General features: G+C 53.7%; 1 protein-coding gene across 1 annotated transcript in view; it reads right to left on the bottom strand.

The window, feature by feature from the left end:
* DICER1 (dicer 1, ribonuclease III) overlaps positions 1-8,563 on the bottom strand; it is a 131,722-nt gene extending 123,159 nt beyond the window's left edge. Inside the window, exon 1 of the mRNA XM_082275355.1 lies at positions 8,453-8,563. The gene's annotated coding sequence lies outside the window, so the exon portion shown is untranslated. The remainder of the gene's footprint in view (positions 1-8,452) is intronic.
* Positions 8,564-11,163: the final 2,600 nt, after the last annotated feature.

Consider the following 11,163-nt stretch of genomic DNA (forward strand, 5'->3'; position numbering starts at 1 on the left):
CTCGATTCACCCCCCCTGACGATCTAAACCTGACATATTCTGGATTCTTTCCATAGCTGAGGGAGCAGAGAAAACAGCTGTGGAAAACTCCCAGTAACTATAAACAAAATGATTACATTGTATCTTTCCTCCCAAGTCTCCCAGTAACTATAAACAAAATGATTACATTGTATCTTTCCTCCCAAGTCTCCCAGTAACTATAAACAAAATGATTACATTGTATCTTTTCCTTCCCTCTGCCAGGGAGAAAGGAAGTTTAACCTCTTAAAGACTAGACCTTTCTATGACACTTGTTGCTTGCAAGTTAAAATCAGTTTTTTTTGCTAGAAAAGTACTTAGAACCCCCAAACATTTTATATATTTTTTTAGCAGAAACCCTACAGAATAAAATGGCGATTGTTGTAATATTTTGTCACACTGTATTTGCGCAGCAGTCTTTCAAACGCAATTAATAAACTTTAATGAATAAAAAAAAAAAACGTAACAGTAAAGTTATCCCAATTTTTTTTTTGTTACACAGAGAATCGTGAGAGAATCGTGATCTTTATTCCAAGCTAAAAAATCGTGATTCTCATTTTGGCCAGAATCGTGCAGCTCTAGTTCAGGTGCAAATATTTACTTGAATTCGCACCTCAACCAGACGTAAAATCGTTCAGGACCAAAAACGAAGCGTAGCTGCCCAGGACATGGGTGAACCGGCTCCATTAAAAGTCGATCCAATTCACGTTATGCGAATGGTATGCAGTTAAAAACAAATCCGAGATGCATAGAGGTGAACAAAGCCTAAAGGTTTTTAAAGTTATTAGCATTGGGTGCCATCTTTTGTCACCATTTCTCGGACACACGCAATGCTGATTGTACCGTGTACAATAATACAATGTAACACCAACACACAATGCTGCTCAGCCATAACGGTCATAGCCGGGTCACCTGATCATCACATGGAGGAGGAATTACTGCCAGGGACACCAACGTTACACCCAACTCTGCACTCCAAAACCAGCAACCCGGTGTCCTCAGAGTCATGACAACTAATCTGACAAGAGTCCTCACCCGGCTCCTTCCTGTCACCCCAACCTGATAGCAGAGTGTCCCCATCACCCCAATTACCTTGCACCTTCATATAAATATCAACTGGTATTACAGTAGCCCAACCATCATCTCATGGCATGTCCCCCCATCACATCAATCTCCCCATTGACGTCTGGGACCCCATTTATCATATTTTTGTCTCCTGGCACCCCAACGTTCCGGTCATCTCCTTACACCCCAGTGTCCAAACCATTTCTTGATTTTCCAATCGTCCAGCAGCCCATCTCCTGGCTTCTTAACTGCTGGCACCCCAACGTCCCTCTGCCTTCCTATCTTCTCCCACCACCCCAATCCTGTAATTACTTGACACCCCAACATCCCAATCTTCTGCCAACCCAATGTACCTGTCATCTCCCAGAACTTGAGTCCCTATCTTCTCCCAATACCCCAGCGTCCCAACCGTCTCCCAGAACCCCAGCATCCCTATCATCATCCAGTACCCCTACCGTTCCTGGAACCCCAATGTCCCTATAGTCATCTGGTACCCCAGCATCACTACTCTCTCCCAACACCCTCATATCCCTACACTCTCCTGGCACCCCAATCTCCCCATCATCCCTTGGAACAGCAAAGCCCCTATCCCCTCTTGGCTCCCCAACGTCCCCATCTTCTCCTTCCAACTCAATGTCCCTATCATCTCCCAGAACCCCAGCATCACTATCATAATCCAGTACCCCTACCATTTCCTGGAACCCCAATGTCCCTATAGTCATCTGGTACCCCAGCATCACTACCGTCTCCCAACACCCTCATATCCCTACACTCTCCTGGCACCCCAATCTCCCCATCATCCCTTGGAACCGCAATGCCCCTACCCCCTCTTGGCTCCCCAACGTCCCTATCTTCTCCTTCCAACCCAATGTCCCTACTATCTCCCAGAACCCCAGTCTCTCCAATAGATGCCGACGCCTCAATGTCCCAATCATCTTCCAACACCCTGATGTCTCCACCATATCCCAGAACCTCATCTACTGGCTTATCGTCATTCTCCAGCCACCCCAACATCGCTATCTTCTCCTGTAAACCCCAGGTCCCTATATTCTCCCCACTCCTCAACATCCCTACCTTATCCCCGCACTCTAATGTCCCTACCATCTCCTGACACCCCAATCTTCCAGCTTCTTGTCTCCTGCCAACCCAAAGTCACCACCGTCTCCCGCGACCACAGCATCTCCACCGTCTACCTGATGATCTCCAAGATCCTACAATTACCTGATACCCCAAGGCCTCTACCCTCTCCTGACACCCCAATCTTCCAGTACCCATCTTCCGGCCTCTTGTCTCCTGGCACCCCTTCATCCTTAGAACCCTAATCTTCCAACACCCCATCTTCTGGCATTTTCCATCACTCCGATTTCCCCTTTACGCCCTCAGCACCCCATCTTCCAGCAGTCGTCCAACCCCATCGTCTCCCAGCACCCCACCTTCCAGCATTCGTTCAACCCAATCTTCCAGCATTCCAACAACCTCATTTCCTGGCACCCCAATCTTCCACTATCCTATCTTCTGGCATCTTAGCGTCTCCTGGCATCCCTTAGAACTCCAATATGCCAACACCCCATCATCTGCCATATCTCCCGCCATCACAGCGTCCCCAATATCTCTCAGGACCACAACATCATCCAGTACACTTACCGTTTCCTGGAACCCCAATGTCCCTACAGTCACCTGGCACCCCAGCATCCCTACCGTCTCCCAGAACCCCAGCGTCCCTATCTTCTCCCAACACCCTCATATACCTACCCTCTCCTGGCACCCCAATCTCTCCATCATCCCCAGGAACCTCAATGCCCCTATCCCCTCCTGGCTCCCCAACGTCCCTATCTTCTCCTTCCAACCCAATGTCCCTACTATCCCCCAGAACCCCAGGCTCTCTAATAGATCCCGACGCCCCAATGTCCCCATCTTCTCCCAACACCCCGATGTCCCTACCATATCTAAGAACCTCATCTTCTGGATTCTCATCGTCTCCTAGCATCTCAATGTACCCATCATTCCCCAGCCACCCAACCATTCCTTTCTTCTCCTGTCCACCAAATGTCCCCACACCTCAATGTCCCTACCATCTCCTGACACCCCGATCTTCCAGCTTCTTATTGTCTCCTGCCAACCCAAAGTCCCCACTGTCTCCTGCCAACCCTTCGTTCCCTAGAACCCTAATCTGCCAAAAGCCCATCTTCTGGCACCCCAATTTCCCCATCACCTGCCCCTCCAGCACCCCATTTTCCATCATTTGTCCAACACCATCCTCTCCCAGCACCCCACCTTCCAGCATTCGTCCAACCCCATCTTCTCCCATCACCCCACCTTCCAGCATCTTATTTCCCAGCATTCCAACAACCTAATTTTCTGGCACCCCAACATCCCATAGAACCCCAATCTTCCAACATCCCATCTTCTCCTTTATGTTCTGGGACCACAGCGCCTCCACCGTCTACCTGATGATCTCCAAGATCCTATAATTACCTGATACCCAAACGCCTCTACTATCTCTGGACACCCCAAACCTTCAGTACCCCATCTTCTGGCACCTCTTCATTCCCTAGAACCCTAATCTTCCAACACCAAATCTGGTATAACTCCTGGCACCCCAATTTCCCCATCACACCCCATCTTCCAGCATTTGACCAACCCCATCTTCTCCCAGCACCCCACTTTCCAACATCCTATTTGCCAGCATTCCAACAACCTCATCTCCTGACACCCCAATCTTCCAGCATGTTACCCTCTCTTGGCACCCTTTTATCCCTTAGAACCCCAATCTTCCAGGACCCCATCATCTGCCACATTATCTCCTGGGACCACAGCTTCCCCATCGTCTACCTGATGATCTCCAACATCCTATAATTACCTGATACCCCAACAACTCTACTATCTCCGGCCCCCTTAATCTTCCAGTACCCATCTTCTGGCACCCTTTCATTCCCTAGAACCCTAATCTTCCAGTACCCCATCTTCTGGCATAATTTCACAGCACCCCCATTTCCCCATCACCTCCTCCTCCCCCCCAGCACCCCATCTTCCAGCATTCGTCCAACCCCATCTTCTCCCAGAACCCCACCTTCCAGCATCTTATTTGCCAGCATCCCAACAACCCCATCTCCTGGCACCCTAATCTTCCAGTACCCCATCTTCTGGCATCACTTGGCACCTCTTCATTCCTTAGAACCCCAACCTTCAAGAACCCCATCATCTGCCACAATATGTCCCAGGATCACAGCGTCCCCACTGTCTACCTGATCATCTCCAAGAGCCTATAATTACCTGATACCCCAACACCTCTATCTCCGGACACCCCAGTCTTCCAGGACCCCATCTTCTGGCATATTATCCCCAGCGACCACAGTGTCCCCCCCACCTTCTCCCACCACCACAGCATTCCCCGCAGCGCCCCCCACTGTTTCCGGCCACAGCAGCGTCCCCCCACCGTCTCCGGCCACCACATCACCGCAGCGCCCCCCCACCGTCTCCGGCCACCACATCACCGCAGCGCCCCCCCACTAGAGCTGCACGATTAATCGTATGAAAATCGTGATCTCGATTCACCCCTACTGACGATCTAACCCTGAAATATGCTCGATTCTTTGCATAGCTGCATAGCAGAGAGAACAGCTGTGGAAAAAAAAAAAAAAAAAGCCTCCCGGCAAAAGCTATCAGCAAAGTCTCCCGGTAACTATAAACAAAATGATTACATTGTGGTGTCCTTTTATGAACGGGTGAATTTTTTTCTCCATTTGCTTCTCTACAGTTCTCCGGGGAAAATGATCACATCTGGCACCCCTTTTATGAATGGGAGAACTTCAGTTCGCCCAGGGTGATCAGAGGAGAACGGTTTTCTCGGAGATCTGTGTAGAAGTCAATGGGGCGTCTGTAATCTCGTGAGACAAAGCGAGATTACCGTAGTATGAAAATCAGTGGCGCGCTTTAACAAGCAGAGATAAATTATCACTGCTGAGTACACGAGGTTATAAATAATAGTCCCCTTACATAAATATATATATATATACACTGAATACACACACACATACATTGTATATATATATACACATTAAATATATATCTACATGTATGTGTGTATATATATACACATGTATATATATACATAAATATGGCAGGGGGACATGATTACCTGTTGGGGGGTCTGAACGAGGAAGAAGGAAGTCGATAATCTTCCTTTTACCCCTCAGTTCTCCCCCGATTCTGTCTTCACTCCCCGCTTCACAAGCTCCATGCTGGTGAACCCAGGAGTGTGAATTCTGACCCAGATCGCCAGTGAAGTGCGGGGATCGCAGCTTCATAGCCTGGCCATTTCTGTGTCTGTCAATGACAGATTCCCGTGTGAAGAGATGATCGGCGAAGAACATGTTCTCCTGCGATCATTTCTGTTTCATAAACTGAGAATGATCGGAAATGAGCTGTGATCAGCAGGATCACTGGTCATCTCCGTTTCATAAAAGGACACCTGTATCTTTTTCTTCCCTCTGCCAGGGAGAAAGGAAGTTTAACCTCTTAAAGACTGGACCTTTTTCTGACACTTGTTGCTTGCAAGTTAAAATCATTTTTTTTTGCTAGAAAAGTACTTAGAACCCCCAAACATTTTATATATTTTTTTTAGCAGAGACCCTACAGAATAAAATGGCGATTGTTATAATATTTTATGTCACACTGTATTTGCGCAGCAGTCTTTCAAACGCAATTAATAAACTTTAATGAATAAAAAAAAAAAACGTAACAGTAAAGTTATCCCAATTTTTTTTTGTTACACAGAGAATCGTGATCTTTATTCCAAGCTAAAAAATTGTGATTCTCATTTTGGCCAGAATCGTGCAGCTCTACCCCCCACCGTCTCCAGCCACCACATCACCCCCCACCACCGCAGCGCCCCCCACCGTCTCCGGCCACCACATCACCCCCCACCACCGCAGCGCCCCACCACCATCTCCGGGCACCACATCGCCCCCCACCACCGCAGCGTCCCCCCACCGTCTCCAGCCACCACATCACCCCCCACCACCGCAGCGCCCCACCACCATCTCCGGGCACCACATCGCCCCCCCACCACCGCAGCGTCCCCCCACTGTCTCCGGCCACTGCAGCGCCCCCTACCGTCTCCGGCCACCACATCACCCCCCACCACCGCAGCGTCCCCCCACTGTCTCCGGCCACCACATCACCGCAGCGTCCCCCACCACATCGCCCCCCACCGTCTCCGGCCACCACATCACCCCCCACCACCGCAGCGTCCCCCCACTGTCTCCGGCCACCACATCACCGCAGCGTCCCCCACCACATCGCCCCCCACCACCGCAGCGCCCCCCACCGTCTCCGGCCACCACATCACCCCCCACCACCGCAGCGTCCCCCCACTGTCTCCGGCCACCACATCACCGCAGCGTCCCCCACCACATCGCCCCCACCACCACAGCGCCCCCCACCGTCTCCGGCCACCACATCGCCCCCCACCACCACAGCACCCCCCACCGTCTCCGGCCACTGCAGCGCCCCCCACCACCACAGCGCCCCCCACCGTCTCCGGCCACCACATCACCCCCCACCACCGCAGCGCCCCCCACCGTCTCCGGCCACCACATCACCCCCCACCACCGCAGCGCCCCACCACCATCTCCGGGCACCACATCGCCCCCCACCACCGCAGCGTCCCCCCACCGTCTCCGGCCACCACATCACCCCCCACCACCGCAGCGCCCCACCACCATCTCCGGGCACCACATCGCCCCCCACCACCGCAGCGTCCCCCCACTGTCTCCGGCCACTGCAGCGCCCCCTACCGTCTCCGGCCACCACATCACCCCGCACCACCGCAGCGTCCCCCCACTGTCTCCGGCCACCACATCACCGCAGCGTCCCCCACCACATCGCCCCCCACCGTCTCCGGCCACCACATCACCCCCCACCACCGCAGCGTCCCCCCACTGTCTCCGGCCACCACATCACCGCAGCGTCCCCCACCACATCGCCCCCCACCACCGCAGCGCCCCCCACCGTCTCCGGCCACCACATCACCCCCCACCACCGCAGCGTCCCCCCACTGTCTCCGGCCACCACATCACTGCAGCGTCCCCCACCACATCGCCCCCACCACCACAGCGCCCCCCACCGTCTCCGGCCACCACATCGCCCCCCACCACCGTCTCCGGCCACTGCAGCGCCCCCCACCACCACAGCGCCCCCCACCGTCTCCGGCCACCACATCACCCCCCACCACCGCAGCGCCCCCCACCATCTCCGGGCACCACATCGCCCCCCACCACCGCAGCGTCCCCCCACCGTCTCCGGCCACCACATCACCCCCCACCACCGCAGCGCCCCACCACCATCTCCGGGCACCACATCGCCCCCCACCACCGCAGCGTCCCCCCACTGTCTCCGGCCACTGCAGCGCCCCCTACCGTCTCCGGCCACCACATCACCCCCCACCACCGCAGCGTCCCCCCACTGTCTCCGGCCACCACCTCACCGCAGCGTCCCCCACCACATCGCCCCCCACCGTCTCCGGCCACCACATCACCCCCCACCACCGCAGCGTCCCCCCACTGTCTCCGGCCACCACATCACCGCAGCGTCCCCCACCACATCGCCCCCCACCACCGCAGCGCCCCCCACCGTCTCCGGCCACCACATCACCCCCCACCACCGCAGCGCCCCCCACCGTCTCCGGCCACCACATCGCCCCCCACCACCACAGCACCCCCCACCGTCTCCGGCCACCACATCGCCCCCCACCACCACAGCGCCCCCCACCGTCTCCGGCCACCACATCGCCCCCCACCACCACAGCACCCCCCACCGTCTCCGGCCACCACATCGCCCCCCACCACCACAGCGCCCCCCACCGTCTCCGGCCACCACATCACCCCCCACCACCGCAGCGCCCCCCACCGTCTCCGGCCACCACATCGCCCCCCACCACCACAGCGCCCCCCACCGTCTCCGGCCACCACATCGCCCCCCACCACCACAGCACCCCCCACCGTCTCCGGCCACTGCAGCGCCCCCCACCACCACAGCGCCCCCTACCGTCTCCGGCCACCACATCACCCCCCACCACCGCAGTGTCCCCCCACCGTCTACCGACACCACAGGGCCCCCCCATTATTACAGCACCCCCCACCAACTCCCAGCACCCCACCTTCCAGCATTCCAACAACCTCATCTCCTGGCACCCCACTCTCTGGCATCCTATCATCTCCAGGCCCCTCTATATCCCCCATCATCCTCTGCCCCCCTCACCCCCAGAGTCTCCATCCTCCCCCCACAATGCCGGAGCCCGGGTCCTCCTCCGGGTGAAGCGGGGGGTGGTCATTTATACACACGGGGGGGGGGGGGGGGGGGATCTCACCCTCAGCGCCGGTCCGGGCTTCGGAGGAGAGCGGTGCAGGGAGGCCCGAATACCCCACCGCCAGGACACCCCGGTCTGACGTCACCGGCACGTGACCACAGGCGCCGGAAGAGGCGGTGCTGGGGGAGGAAGTGAGGCGGGATCTCACCCACGTGACGTCAGCACATGGTGAGAAAAACCTACCCTCGTAATCCGCCCCGCCCACAGCGCCCTCCGTACGTCAGAGTCATGTGACCTCAGTAGGCGGGGAGAGCCGTGTGTGACTGAGAAGACCCGTGCTGGTCATAGTGGGAATTCTCCCGGTCAGTTTCTCAGGAATCCCCTCCATGTATCCCCGGCGGTACCAGATAATGGCCATAGAGGGGGATCTGTGCCGAGCCCAACACAGAGAAATCCTATAACAACACTGCCAATGGCAACCAATCAGCTTCTGCCTCTCATTTCTCCCACACGGCTCAGGAAATAAAAGCTTGGAAGCTGATTGGCTGAGCTCAACTTTTCACTTTTCTTGTTGGCAAACATTCAAAAAAATCAGATTGCCCAATTTTTCAGTAAAGTTTAACCCCTTGCCTGCCGGGCCCTTATACCCCCCTCCTGCCCAGGCCAATATTCAGAGCTGTCACACTTTGAATGACAATGACACGGTCATGTAACACCGCACCTACAGGACATTTTTATCATTTTTTTCAAACAAATAGAACTTTATTTTGGTGATATTCAATCACTGCTGGGGGTTTTATGTTTTGCTGAACAAACAAAAAAAGACCAAAAATTTTTAAAAAAACCAAAAACAACGTTTTTTTTTATAGTTTGTTATACAATTTTGCAAACGGGTAATTTTTCTCCTTCACTGGTGAGCACTGATAGGCTGCACTGGGGAGCACTGATAGGTGACACTGATGGGCATTGATAAGGCGGCACTGGTAAGCACTGGTAGGCTGCACTGGTGGTCACTGATAGGTGACACCAATAAGGTGGCACTGGTGAGCACTGATGGGCTGCACTGGTGAGCACCGATAGGTGACACTGATAGGCTGCACTGGTGAGCACCGATAGGCTGCACTGGTGGGCACTGATAGGTGACACTGATAAGGTGGCACTGGTGAGCACTGATGGGCTGCACTGATGAGCACCGATGGGTGACACTGATAGGCTGCACTGGTGAGCACCGATAGGCTGCACTGGTGGGCACTGATAGGTGACACTGATAGGCTGCACTGGTGGGCACTGATAGGTGACACTAATAGGCTGCACTGGTGGGCACTGATAGGTGACACTGATAGGCTGCACTGGTGGGCACTGATAGGTGACATTGATAGGCTGCACTGGTGAGCACTGATAGGCTGCACTGGGGAGCACTGATAGGCTGCACTGGGGAGCACTGATAGGCTGCACTGGTGGGCACTGATAGGTGACATTGATAGGCTGCACTGGTGAGCACTGATAGGCTGCACTGGTGGGCACTGATAGGTGACACTAATAGGCTGCACTGGTGGGCACTGATAGGTGACACTGATAGGCTGCACTGGTGGGCACTGATAGGTGACATTGATAGGCTGCACTGGTGAGCACTGATAGGCTGCACTGGGGAGCACTGATAGGCTGCACTGGTGGGCACTGATAGGTGACATTGATAGGCTGCACTGGTGAGCACTGATGGGCTGCACTGGTGAGCACTGATAGGCTGCACTGGGGAGCACTGATAGGCTGCACTGGGGAGCACTGATGGGCATTGATAAGGCGGCACTGGTAAGCACCGATAGGCTGCACTGGTGGGCACTGATAGGTGACACTGATAGGCTGCACTGGTGGGCACTGATAGGTGACATTGATAGGCTGCACTGGTGGACACTGATGGGCACTGATAGGTGACACTGATGGGCACTGATAGGCAGAGTTGTATAAAGTACTCGAAACCCATACTTGAGTAGAAGTGGAAGTGCTCGATCAAAAAGTGACTTGAGTAGAAGTACTAAAGTATTCAACATTTTTTGTACTTAAGTATTGCAAGTAGTTTTTTTTTTTTTTTTTTAATTTTGCTACTGAAGTACTGAAAGTAGAAGTACAAGTACTGTGTTATGTAGTTATTAAAGAAAGAAGTCAAAAGTTTGAACATCATATTGTTTTTTATTATTTCAAATGCAGCTTTTATTTATACATACAGTAGCTTTTATTTTCGTATGCGCTGATAATACACAATGTTTTGAGCTTCATGAAACCTGCCATCTACTGTTCTGGCAGTGGTAATTTTTATAATTGTAACGAGTAACTATGCAGCACAAAAAAAAAAATATCGGAGTAGAAGTATTGAAATCATTGAAAAAATGTAGTGAAGTAAAAGTGGAAGTAGGAGAAAAAAATTCTACTCTAGGAAAGTACAGATACCGCATTTCAGTACTTAAAGCGGAGTTCCACCCTGGAATTTTTTTTCTTTTTAAAAATCCCCCCAGGACAGTCAGGGCGAGTACATTCCTCAATGGCTAGCCTCTGATCTGTCCCGGGTTGCACTTACCTGTTAGGACAAATACTTACCTTGAAAACGTCTTGTCCAGCGCTGCCATCTCAGGTGTGGGCAGCTTGAAGCCAGCGAGATCCTCTTCTGCGTCTTCTTCCGTCCTCTTCGGTCCCTCGATGCACTGCGCCGGCCCCGACGTCAGTTCCGGGGCTGCAGCGTCATCCCTGCACAGCTTCTGGGCATGCACAGAAGCTGT

Source organism: Pelophylax lessonae, assembly GCF_965119305.1.
Source record: "Pelophylax lessonae genome assembly, chromosome: 13".
NCBI lineage: Eukaryota > Metazoa > Chordata > Amphibia > Anura > Ranidae > Pelophylax > Pelophylax lessonae.